Raw genomic sequence first — 14,499 nt, 5'->3', positions numbered from 1 at the left:
GCACACTTTGATAACTTATCGTACATTTTTTCTTTTCTCAGCAACTCTAGCACTTTTCTCAAATGTTCTTCGTGCTCTTGATCATTCTTCGAGTAAATAAGTATGTCATCGATGAAAACAATGACAAACTTGTCAAGATATGGCCCACACACTCGATTCATGAGGTCCATGAACATAGCTGGTGCGTTAGTCAATCCAAACGGCATAACCATAAACTCGTAATGACCGTAACGCGTCCTAAAAGCAGTATTTGGAATATCATCCTCCTTCACCCCGCATTTGATGATATCCAGAATGTAAATCGATCTTTGAATAAACAGACGAGCCTTGTAGTTGATCAAATAAGTCGTCAATTCTCGGTAGTAGGTAGCGGTTCTTGATGGTAAGTTTGTTCAACTCTCGGTAGTCAATACACAACCTGAATGTACCATATTTCTTCTTGACAAACAAAATAGGAGCTCCCCATGATGATGTGCTTGGTCGAATGAAACCACGCTCTAAAAGTTCCTATATCTAACTTTGTAATTCTTTCATTTCGTTGGGTGCGAGTCTGTATGGAGCACGAGCTATTGGTGCAGCTCCTGGTACAAGGTCTATTTGAAATTCAACGGATCGATGTGGGGGTAATCCCGGAAATTCTTTCGGAAATACATCGGGAAATTCTTTTGCGACGGGAACATCACTGGTGTTCTTTTCTTCAGGTTTAACTTCCTCGATGTGTGCTAGAATGACGTAACAACCTTTTCTTATTAGTTTTTGCGCCTTCAAACTAATAATAAGATTTAATTTTGCGTTGTTCTTTTCTCCGTACACCATTAAAGGTTTTCCTTTTTCACGCATAATGCGAATCGCATTTTTGTAACAAACGACTTCTGCTCTCACCTTTTTCAACCAGTCCATGCAAATTATTACATCAAAACTCCCTAACTCGACTGGTATTAAATCAATTTTAAATGTTTCATCCCCTAGTTTAATTTCTTTCTCCCGACATATATTATCTGCTGAAATTAATTTACCGTTTGCTAATTCGAGTAAAAATTTACTATCCAAAGGCATCAATGGGCAACTTAATTTAGCACAAAATTCTCTACTCATATAGCTTCTATCCGCACCCGAATCAAATAAAACATAAGCAGATTTATCGTCAATAAGAAACGTACCCGTAACAAGCTCCGGTTCTTCCTGTGCTTCTGCCGCATTAATATTGAAAACTCTTCCACGGCCCTGCCCATTAGTATTCCCCTGATTCGGGCAATTTCTAATAATGTGGCCACGGGCAACCAAATTTATAACAAACAGCGTTGGTATTACTTGCTCCGACACTATTCCTTTCGGCATTACTTGTTCCGACATTATTTGTTCCTTTAGTTCTGTTAAACTTTGGTCCGTAGACCTCACACTTTGTCGTGCTATGACCATTTCTTTTACACCTGTTGCAAAATGTCGTGCAAAACCCCTGATGATTTTCTTAACACCAATGACATGGCTGTTTTTGGTTTTTGTTGCCGTTGTTGTTATTGAGGTTGTTGTTGGGATTGTTATTGTTGATGAAACGTTTGTTGTAGTTGTTGTTGGGATGTTTGTTGTAGTTATTGTTAAGATTGCAGTTATTGTTGCGATTGTTGTTGCGGTTGTTGGGATAGTTGTTGCGATTGTGGTTGTAATTGTTGTTGTTGTTGTACTAGTGACTCTTGTCACCGTTTTCCTCCCACTTCCTCTTGAGTTGTTTCGTGTTGGCTTCTTCGACCGCCTGCTCTTTAATTCTTCCCTCAATCTGATTTATGAGTTTATGAGCCATTAAACTTGCCTTCTGTATAGAAGCGGGCTCGTGTGAACTCACATCTTCTTGAATCCTAAGTTAGATGTACAGAAAAAAATTGATATATATTATCTTGAATCAATCTACGGCCCAGTGTATACACGTCTCAGGCTAGATCACAACTCAAAGTATATATATTTTTGGAATCAACCTCAACCCTGTATAGGTAACTCCAACATTACTGCATATAGAGTGTCTATGGGTGTTTCAAATAATATTTATACATGGGTCGATATGATATGTCAAAACATTTGCATACGTGTCTATGGTATCCCAAGATTACATAATATATTAGAATACATGTATAATATAATATAAGTTAGCTAGGATAAGATTAATATAGATTTGTTACCAATTTTCGCGTAGCTACAACAAGAAAAATTATCCAATCTTGTTTTACCCATAACTTCTTCGTTTTAAATCCGTTTTGAGTGAATCAAATTGCTATAGTTTCATATTGAACTCTACTTTATGAATCTAAACAGAAAAATTATAGGTGTATAGTCAGAAATATAAGTTAAAAGTCATTTTTGTAAGAGGTAGTCATTTCAGTCTAAAGAACGACGTCTTGATGACCATTTTGAAAAACATACTTCCACTTTGAGTTTAACCATGATTTTTGGATATAGTTTCATGTTCATAAGAAAAATTATTTTATCAGAAGAAAAACTTTTAAATCAAAGTTTATCATAGTTTTTAATTAACTAACCCAAAACTGCCCGCGGTGTTACTACGAAGGCGTAAATCCGGTTTTACGATGTTTTCGTGTTTCCAGGTTTTAAATCATTAAGTTAGCATATCATATAGATATAGAACATGTGTTTAGTTAATTTTAAAAGTTAATTTAGAAGGATTAACTTTTTTTGCGAACAAGTTTAGAATTAACTAAACTATGTTCTAGTGATTATAAGTTTAAACCTTCGCATAAGGTAGCTTTATATATATGAATCGAATGATGTTATGAACATCATTACTATCTTAGGTTTTGTGGATAAACCTACTAGAAATGAGAAAAATAGATCTAGCTTCAAAGGATCCTTGGATGGCTTGAAAGTTCTTGAAGCAGAATCATGACACGAAAACAAGTTCAAGTAAGATTTCCACTCGAAATAAGATTGTTATAGTTATAAAAATTGAATCAAAGTTTGAATATGAGCATTACCTTGTATTAGAAAGATATCTTACTGTAAATAAGAAAGATTTCTTGAGGTTGGATGATCACTTTACAAGATTGGAAGTAAGCTAGCAAACTTGGAAGTATTCTTTATTTTATGAAACTAGAACTTATAGAATTTATGAAGAACACTTAAAACTTGAAGATAGAACTTGAGAGAGATCAATTAGATGAAGAAAATTGAAGAATGAAAGTGTTTGTAGGTGTTTTTGGTCGTTGGTATATGGATTAGATATAAAGGATGTGTAATTTTGTTTATATGTAAATAAGTCATGAATGATTACTAATATTTTTGTAATTTTATGAGATATTTCATGCTAGTTGCCAAATGATGGTTCCCACATGTGTTAGGTGACTCACATGGGCTGCTAAGATCTGATCATTGGAGTGTATATAACAATAGTACATACATCTAAAAGCTGTGTGCATACGAGTAGAATTGTTGATGAAACTGAACGAGGATGTAATTGTAAGCATTTTTGTTAAGTAGAAGTATTTTGATAAGTGTCTTGAAGTCTTTAAAAAGTGTATGAATATATATTAAAACACTACATGTATATATATTTTAACTGAGTCGTTAAGTCATCATTAGTCGTTACATGTAAGTGTTGTTTTGAAACCTTTAGGTTAACGATCTTCTTAAATGTTGTTAACTTATTGTTTATTATATCAAATGAGATGTTAAATTATTACATTATCATGATATCATGATGTATTAATATATCTTAATATGATATATATACATTAAATGTCGTTACAACGATAATCGCTACATATATGTCTCGTTTCGAAATCATTAAGTTACTAGTCATGTTTTTACATATGTAGTTCATTGTTAATATACTTAATGATATGTTTGCTTATCATAATATCATTTTAACTATAAATATATCCATATATATGTCATCATATAGTTTTTACAAGTTTTAACGTCCGTGAATCACCGGTCAACTTGGGTGGTCAATTGTCTATATGAAACCTTTTTCAATTAATCAAGTCTTAACAAGTTTGATTGCTTAACATGTTGGAAACACTTAATCATGTAAATATCAATTTCATTTAATATATATAAACATGGAAAAGTTCAGGTCACTACAGCTGAAATGTCCCGTTCTTATTGATTAAAAACGTTCCATATTAATTGATTTCGTTGCGAGGTTTTGACCTCTATATGAGACGTTTTTCAAAGACTGCATTCATTTTTAAAACAAACCATAACCTTTATTTCATAGATAAAGGTTTTAAAAAGCTTTACGTAGATTATCAAATAATGATAATCTAAAATATCCTGTTTACACACGACCATTACATAATGGTTTACAATACAAATATGTTACAACAAAATAAGTTTCTTGAATGCAGTTTTTACACAATATCATACAAGCATGGACTCCAAATCTCGTCCTTATTTAAGTATGCGACAGCGGAAGCTCTTAATAATCACCTGAGAATAAACATGCTTAAAACGTCAACAAAAATGTTGGTGAGTTATAGGTTTAACCTATATATATCAAATCATAATAATAGACCACAAGATTTCATATTTCAATACACATCCCATACATAGAGATAAAAATCATTCATATGGTGAACACCTGGTAACCGACATTAACAAGATGCATATATAAGAATATCCCCATCATTCCGGGACACCCTTCGGATATGATATAAATTTCGAAGTACTAAAGCATCCGGTACTTTGGATGGGGTTTGTTAGGCCCAATAGATCTATCTTTAGGATTCGCGTCAATTAGGGTGTCTGTTCTCTAATTCTTAGATTACCAGACTTAATAAAAAGGGGTATATTCGATTTCGATAATTCAACCATAGAATGTAGTTTCATGTACTTGTGTCTATTTTGTAAATCATTTATAAAACCCGCATGTATTCTCATCCCAAAAATATTAGATTTTAAAAGTGGGACTATAACTCACTTTCACAGATTTTTACTTTGTCGGGAAGTAAGACTTGGCCACTGGTTGATTCACGAACCTATAACAATATATACATATATATCAAAGTATGTTCAAAATATATTTACAACACTTTTAATATATTTTTATGTTTTAAGTTTATTTAGTCAGCTGTCCTCGTTAGTAACCTACAACTAGTTGTCCACAGTTAGATGTACAGAAATAAATCGATAAATATTATCTTGAATCAATCCACGACCCAGTGTATACGTATCTCAGTATTGATCACAACTCAAACTATATATATTTTGGAATCAACCTCAACCCTGTATAGCTAACTCCAACATTCACATATAGAGTGTCTATGGTTGTTCCGAAATATATATAGATGTGTCGACATGATAGGTCAAAACATTGTATACATGTCTATGGTATCTCAAGATTACAGAATATACAATACAAGTTGATTAAGTTATGGTTGGAATAGATTTGTTACCAATTTTCACGTAGCTAAAATGAGAAGAATTATCCAATCTTGTTTTACCCATAACTTCTTCATTTTAAATCCGTTTTGAGTGAATCAAATTGATATGGTTTCATATTGAACTCTATTTTATGAATCTAAACAGAAAAAGTATAGGTTTATCGTCGGAAAAATAAGTTAGAAGTCATTTTTGTAAAGGTAGTCATTTCAGTCGAAAGAACGACGTCTAGATGACCATTTTAGAAAACATACTTCCACTTTGAGTTTAACCATAATTTTTGGATATAGTTTCATGTTCATAATAAAAATCATTTTCTCAGAATAACAACTTTTAAATCAAAGTTTATCATAGTTTTTAATTAACTAACCCAAAACAGCCCGCGGTGTTACTACGACGGCGTAAATCCGGTTTTACGGTGTTTTTCGTGTTTCTAGGTTTTAAATCATTAAGTTAGCATACCATATAGATATAGAACATGTGTTTAGTTGATTTTAAAAGTCAAGTTAGAAGGATTAACTTTTGTTTGCGAACAAGTTTAGAATTAACTAAACTATGTTCTAGTGATTACAAGTTTAAACCTTCGAATAAGATAGCTTTATATTTATGAATCGAATGATGTTATGAACATCATTACTACCTTAAGTTCCTTGGATAAACCTACTGGAAAATAGAAAAATGGATCTAGCTTCAACGGATCCTTGGATGGCTCGAGGTTCTTGAAGCAGAATCATGACACGAAAACAAGTTCAAGTAAGATCATCACTTGAAATAAGATTGTTATAGTTATAGTAATTCTACTAAAGTTTAAATATGATTATTACCTTGTATTAGAATGATAACCTACTGTAAAAAACAAAGATTTCTTGAGGTTGGATGATTACCTTACAAGATTGGAAGTGAGCTAGCAAACTTGAAAGTATTCTTGATTTTATGTAACTAGAACTTGTAGAATATATGAAGAACACTTAGAACTTGAAGATAGAACTTGAGAGAGATCAATTAGATGAAGAAAATTGAAGAATAAAAGTGTTTGTAGGTGTTTTTGGTCGTTGGTGTATGGATTAGATATAAAGGATATGTAATTTTGTTTTCATGTAAATAAGTCATGAATGATTACTCATATTTTTGTAATTTTATGAGATATTTCATGCTAGTTTCCAAATGATGGTTCCCACATGTGTTAGGTGACTCACATGGGCTGCTAAGAGCTGATCATTGGAGTGTATATACCAATAGTATGAAATGTCCCGTTCTTATTGATTAAAAACGTTCCATATTAATTGATTTTGTTGCGAGGTTTTGACCTCTATATGAGACGTTTTTCAAAGTCTGCATTCATTTTAAAATAAACCATAACCCTTATTTCATCAATAAAGGTTTAAAAAGCTTTACGTAGATTATCAAATAATGATAATCTAAAATATCCTGTTTACACACGACCATTACATAATGGTTTACAATACAAATATGTTACAACAAAATAAGTTTCTTGAATGCAGTTTTTACACAATATCATACAAGCATGGACTCCAAATCTCGTCCTTATTTAAGTATGCGACAGCGGAAGCTCTTAATAATCACCTGAGAATAAACATGCTTAAAACGTCAACAAAAATGTTGGTGAGTTATAGGTTTAACCTATATATATCAAATCATAATAATAGACCACAAGATTTCATATTTCAATACACATTCCATACATAGAGATAAAAATCATTCATATGGTGAACACCTGGTAACCGACATTAACAAGATGCATATATAAGAATATCCCCATCATTCCGGGACACCCTTCGGATATGATATAAATTTCGAAGTACTAAAGCATCCGGTACTTTGGATGGGGTTTGTTAAGCCCAATAGATCTATCTTTAGAGTTCGCGTCAATTAGGGTGTCTGTTCCCTAATTCTTAGATTACCAGACTTAATAAAAATGGACATATTCGATTTCGATAATTCAACCATATAATGTAGTTTTGATCACTTGTGTCTATTTCGTAAAGCATTTATAAAAGCAGCGCATGTATTCTCAGTCCCAAAAATGTAAAGAGTAAAAGGGAATCAAATGAAACTCACTTTCACAGATTTTTACTTCGTCGGGAAGTAAGACTTGGCCACTGGTTGATTCACGAACCTATAATAATATATAAATATATATCAAAGTATGTTCAAAATATATTTACAACACTTTTAATATATTTTGATGTTTTAAGTTTATTAACTCAGCTGTCCTCGTTAGTAACCTACAACTAGTTGTCCACAGTTAGATGTACAGAAATAAATCGATAAATATTATCTTGAATCAATCCACGACCCAGTGTATACGTATCTCAGTATTGATCACAACTCAAACTATATATATTTTGGAATCAACCTCAACCCTGTATAGATAACTCCAACATTCACATATAGAGTGTCTATGGTTGTTCCGAAATATATATAGATGTGTCAACATGATAGGTCAAAACATTGTATACGTGTCTATGGTATCTCAGGATTACATAATATACAATACAAGTTGATTAAGTTATGGTTGGAATAGATTTGTTACCAATTTTCACGTAGCTAAAATGAGAAAAATTATCCAATCTTGTTTTACCCATAACTTCTTCATTTTAAATCCGTTTTGAGTGAATCAAATTGCTATGGTTTCATATTGAACCCTATTTTATGAATCCAAACAGGAAAAGTATAGGTTTATAGTCGGAAAAATAAGTTACAAGTCGTTTTTGTAAAGGTAGTCATTTCAGTCGAAAGAACGACGTCTAGATGACCATTTTAGAAAACATACTTCCACTTTGAGTTTAACCATAATTTTTGGATATAGTTTCATGTTCATAATAAAAATCATTTTCTCAGAATAACAACTTTTAAATCAAAGTTTATCATAGTTTTTAATTAACTAACCCAAAACAGCCCGCGATGTTACTACGACGGCGTAAATCCGGTTTTACGGTGTTTTTCGTGCTTCCAGGTTTTAAATCATTAAGTTAGCATATCATATAGATATAGAACATGTTTTTAGTTTATTTTAAAAGTCAAGTTAGAAGGATTAACTTTTGTTTGCGAACAAGTTTAGAATTAACTAAACTATGTTCTAGTGATTACAAGTTTAAACCTTCGAATAAGATAGCTTTATATGTATGAATAGAATGATGTTATGAACATCATTACTACCTTAAGTTCCTTGGATAAACCTAATGGAAAATAGAAAAAATGGATCTAGCTTCAATGGATCCTTGGATGGCTCGAATTCTTGAAGCAGAATCATGACACGAAAACAAGTTCAATATGATTATTATCTTGTATTAGAATGATAACCTACTGTAAGAAACAAAGATTTCTTGAGGTTGGATGATCACCTTACAAGATTGGAAGTGAGCTAGCAAACTTGAAAGTATTCTTGATTTTATGAAACTAGAACTTTTGGAATTTATGAAGAACACTTAGAACTTGAAGATAGAACTTGAGAGAGATCAATTAGATGAAGAAAATTGAAGAATGAAAGTGTTTGTAGGTGTTTTTGGTCGTTGGTGTATGGATTAGATATAAAGGATATGTTATTTTGTTTTCATGTAAATAAGTCATGAATGATTACTCATATTTTTGTAATTTTATGAGATATTTCATGCTAGTTGCCAAATGATGGTTCCCACATGTGTTAGGTGACTCACATGGGCTGCTAAGAGCTGATCATTGGAGTGTATATACCAATAGTACATACATCTAAAAGCTGTGTATTGTACGAGTACGAATACGGGTGCATACGAGTAGAATTGTTGATGAAACTGAACGAGGATGTAATTGTAAGTATTTTTGTTAAGTAGAAGTATTTTGATAAGTGTATTGAAGTCTTTCAAAAGTGTATAAATACATATTAAAACACTACATGTATATACATTTTAACTGAGTCGTTAAGTCATCGTTAGTCGTTACATGTAAGTGTTGTTTTGAAACCTTTAGGTTAACGATCTTGTTAAATGTTGTTAACCCAATGTTTATAATATCAAATGAGATTTTAAATTATTATATTATCATGATATTATCATGTATGAATATCTCTTAATATGATATATATACATTAAATGTCTTTAGAACGATAATCGTTACATATATGTCTCGTTTAAAAATCATTAAGTTAGTAGTCTTGTTTTTACATATGTAGTTCATTGTTAATATACTTAATGATATGTTTACTTATCATATTATCATGTTAACTATATATATATCCATATATATGTCATCATATAGTTTTTACAAGTTTTAACGTTCGTGAATCACCGGTCAACTTGGGTGGTCAATTGTCTATATGAAACCTATTTCAATTAATCAAGTCTTAACAAGTTTGATTGCTTAACATGTTGGAAACATTTAATCATGTAAATATCAATCTCAATTAATATATATAAATATGGAAAAAGTTCGGGTCACTACAGTACCTACCCGTTAAATAAATTTCGTCCCGAAATTTTAAGCAGTTGGAGGTGTTGACGAATCTTCTGGAAATAGATGCGGGTATTTCTTCTTCATCTGATCTTCATGCTCCCAGGTGAACTCGGGTCCTCTACGAGCATTCCATCGAACCTTAACAATTGGTATCTTGTTTTGCTTAAGTCTTTTAACCTCACGATCCATTATTTCGACGGGTTCTTCGATGAATTGAAGTTTTTCGTTGATTTGGATTTCATCTAACGGAATAGTGATATCTTCTTTAGAAAAACATTTCTTCAAATTCGAGACGTGGAAAGTGTTATGTACAGCTGCAAGTTGTTGAGGTAACTCAAGTCGGTAAGCTACTGGTCCGACACGATCAATAATCTTGAATGGTCCAATATACCTTGGATTTAATTTCCCTCGTTTACCAAATCGAACAACGCCTTTCCAAGGTACAACTTTAAGCATGACCATCTCTCCAATTTCAAATTCTATATCTTTTCTTTAAATGTCAGCGTAGCTCTTTTGTAGACTTTGGGCGGTTTTCAACCGTTGTTGAATTTGGATGATCTTCTCAGTAGTTTCTTGTATAATCTCCAGACCCGTAATCTGTCTATCCCCCACTTCACTCCAACAAATCGGAGACCTGCACTTTCTACCATAAAGTGCTTCAAACGGCGCCATCTCAATGCTTGAATGGTAGCTGTTGTTGTAGGAAAATTCTACTAACGGTAGATGTCGATCCCAACTGTTTCCGAAATCAATAACACATGCTCGTAGCATGTATTCAAGCGTTTGTATCGTCCTTTCGCTCTGCCCATCAGTTTGTGAATGATAGGCAGTACTCATGTCTAGACGAGTTCCTAATGCTTGCTGTAATGTCTGCCAGAATCTTGAAATAAATCTGCCATCCCTATCAGAGATAATAGAGATTGGTATTCCATGTCTGGAGATGACTTCCTTTAAATACAGTCGTGCTAACTTCTCCATATTGTCATCTTCTCTTATTGGCAGGAAGTGTGCTGATTTGGTGAGACGATCAACTATTACCCAAATAGTATCAAAACCACTTGCAGTCCTTGGCAATTTAGTGATGAAATCCATGGTAATGTTTTCCCATTTCCATTCTGGGATTTCGGGTTGTTGAAGTAGACCTGATGGTTTCTGATGCTCAGCTTTGACCTTAGAACACGTCAAACATTCTCCTACGTATTTAGCAACATCGGCTTTTATACCCGGCCACCAAAAATGTTTCTTGAGATCCTTGTACATCTTCCCCGTTCCAGGGTGTATTGAGTATCTGGTTTTATGAGCTTCTCTAAGTACCATTTCTCTCATATCTCCAAATTTTGGTACCCAAATCCTTTCAGCCCTATACCGGGTTCCGTCTTCCCGAATATTAAGATGCTTCTCCGATCCTTTGGGTATTTCATCCTTTAAATTTCGCTCTTTTAAAACTCCTTGTTCCGCCTCCTTTATTTCAGTAGTAAGGTTATTATGAATCATTATATTCATAGATTTTACTCGAATGGGTTCTCTGTCCTTCCTGCTCAAGACATCGGCTACCACATTTGCCTTCCCCGGGTGGTAACGAATCTCAAAGTCGTAATCATTCAATAATTCAATCCACCTACGCTGCCTCATATTCAGTTGTTTTTGATTAAATATGTGTTGAAGACTTTTGTGGTCGGTATATATAATACTTTTAACCCCATATAAGTAGTGCCTCCAAGTCTTTAATGCAAAAACAACTGCGCCTAATTCCAAATCATGCGTCGTATAATTTTGTTCGTGAATCTTCAATTGTCTAGACGCATAAGCAATCACCTTCGTTTGTTGCATTAATACACAACCGAGACCTTGCTTTGATGCGTCACAATAAATCACAAAATCATCATTCCCTTCAGGCAATGACAATATAGGTGCCGTAGTTAGCTTTTTCTTCAATAACTGAAACGCTTTCTCTTGTTCATCATTCCATTCAAATTTCTTCCCTTTATGCGTTAATGCAGTCAAGAGTTTTGCTATTCTGGAAAAGTCTTGGATGAACCTTCTGTAGTAACCAGCTAGTCCTAAAAACTGGCGTATGTGTTTCGGAGTTTTCGGAGTTTCCCACTTTTCAACAATTTCTATCTTTGCCGGATCCACCTTAATACCTTCTTTGTTCACTATGTGACCGAGGAATTGAACTTCTTCCAACCAAAATGCACACTTTGAAAACTTAGCGTACAATTCTTCCTTCCTCAATACTTCTAACACCTTTCTCAAATGTTCACCGTGTTCTTGGTCATTCTTTGAGTAAATAAGTATGTCATCAATGAAAACAATGACAAACTTGTCAAGGTATGGTCCACACACTCGGTTCATAAGGTCCATGAACACAGCTGGTGCATTAGTTAAACCAAACGGCATGACCATAAACTCGTAATGACCGTAACGTGTTCTGAAAGCAGTCTTTGGAATATCATCTTCTTTCACCCGCATTTGATGATACCCGGAACGTAAGTCAATCTTTGAATAAACAGACGAGCCTTGTAGTTGATTAAATAAGTCGTCGATTCTCGGTAGTGGGTAGCGGTTCTTGATGGTAAGTTTGTTCAACTCTCGGTAGTCGATACACAACCTGAATGTACCATCTTTCTTCTTGACAAACAAAACAGGAGCTCCCCACGGTGATGTGCTTGGTCGAATGAAACCACGCTCTAAAAGTTCTTGTAATTGGCTTTGCAGTTCTTTCATCTAGCTGGGTGCGAGTCTGTAAGGAGCACGAGCTATTGGTGCAGCTCCTGGTACAAGATCTATTTGAAATTCAACAGATCGATGTGGGGGTAATCCCGGTAATTCTTTCGGAAATACATCGGGAAATTCTTTTGCAATGGGAACATCATTGATGCTCTTTTCTTCAGTTTGTACTTTCTCGACGTGTGCTAGAACAGCATAGCAACCTTTTCTTATTAGTTTTTGTGCCTTCAAATTACTAATAAGATGTAGCTTCGTGTTGCCCTTTTCTCCGTACACCATTAAGGGTTTTCCTTTTTCTCGTATAATGCGAATTGCATTTTTGTAACAGACGATCTCTGCTTTCACTTCTTTCAACCAATCCATACCGATTATCACATCAAAACTCCCTAACTCTACTGGTATCAAATCAATCTTAAATATTTCGCTAACCAGTTTAATTTCTCGATTCCGACATATATTATCTGCTGAAATTAATTTACCATTTGCTAATTCAAGTAAAAATTTACTATCCAAAGGCGTCAATGGACAACTTAATTTAGCACAAAAATCTCTACTCATATAGCTTCTATCCGCACCCGAATCAAATAAAACGTAAGCAGATTTATTGTCAATAAGAAACGTACCCGTAACAAGCTCCGGGTCTTCTTGTGCCTCTGCCGCATTAATATTGAAAACTCTTCCGCGGCCTTGTCCATTCGTGTTCTCCAGGTTCGGGCAATTTCTAATAATGTGGCCCGGTTTTCCACATTTATAACAAACTACATTGGCATAACTTGCTCCGACACTACTTGCCCCGCCATTACTCGTTCTGACACCATTTGTTCCTTTCGTTCTATTAACCCCTGGTCCGTAGACCTCACACTTCGCCGCGCTATGACCATTTCTTTTACACTTGTTGCAAAATTTGGTGCAGAACCCCGAGTGATACTTTTCACACCTTTGGCATAGCTGCTTCTGATTGTTGTTGTTGTTGCGGTTATTATTGTTGTTGGGATGATTGTTGTAGTTGCTGTTGTTGTTGTTGTTGTTGTTGTTGTTGTTGGGCCGTTTGTTGTAGTTGCGATTGATGTTGCGATTGTTGGGATAATTGTTGCGATTATTGTTGTAATTGCTGTTGTTGTTGTATTGGTGATTCTTATCACCGTTTTCCTCCCACTTTCTTTTGACTTGCTTCACATTGGCCTATTCAGCAGTCTGTTCTTTAATTCTTTCTTTAATCTGGTTCACTAGTTTGTGAGCCATTCTACATGCCTGTTGTATGGAGGCGGGCTCGTGTGAACTTATATCTTCTTGGATTCTTTCCGGTAATCCTTTCACAAACGCGTCGATCTTCTCTTCCTCATCTTCGAATGCTCCCGGACACAATAGGCACAATTCTGTGAATCGTCTTTCGTACGTGGTAATATCAAATCCTTGGGTTCGTAACCCTCTAAGTTCTGTCTTGAGCTTATTGACCTCGGTTCTGGGACGGTACTTCTCGTTCATCAAGTGCTTGAATGCTGACCACGGTAGTGCGTACGCATCGTCTTGTCCCACTTGCTCTAGATAGGTATTCCACCATGTTAACGCAGAACCTGTGAAGGTATGCGTAGCGTACTTCACTTTGTCCTCTTCAGTACACTTACTTATGGCAAACACCGATTCGACCTTCTCGGTCCACCGTTTCAATTCGATCGGTCCTTCGGTTCCATCAAATTCCAAAGGTTTGCAGGCAGTGAATTCTTTGTAGGTGCATCCTACATGATTTCCTGTACTGCCAGATCCAAGGTTATTGTTGGTATGTAGCGCAGCCTGTACTGCGGCTATGTTTGAAGCTAGAAAAGTACGGAATTCCTCTTCATTCATATTCACGGTGTGTCGAGTAGTCGGTGCCATTTCCTTCAAAATAGTCAAATGGAACAAGTTAATCATACAGAATATTAAGAGTAGTTA

Source organism: Rutidosis leptorrhynchoides, chromosome 9, assembly GCF_046630445.1.
Source record: "Rutidosis leptorrhynchoides isolate AG116_Rl617_1_P2 chromosome 9, CSIRO_AGI_Rlap_v1, whole genome shotgun sequence".
Taxonomy (NCBI): domain Eukaryota; kingdom Viridiplantae; phylum Streptophyta; class Magnoliopsida; order Asterales; family Asteraceae; genus Rutidosis; species Rutidosis leptorrhynchoides.
Note: the sequence above shows the minus strand (reverse complement) of the source record.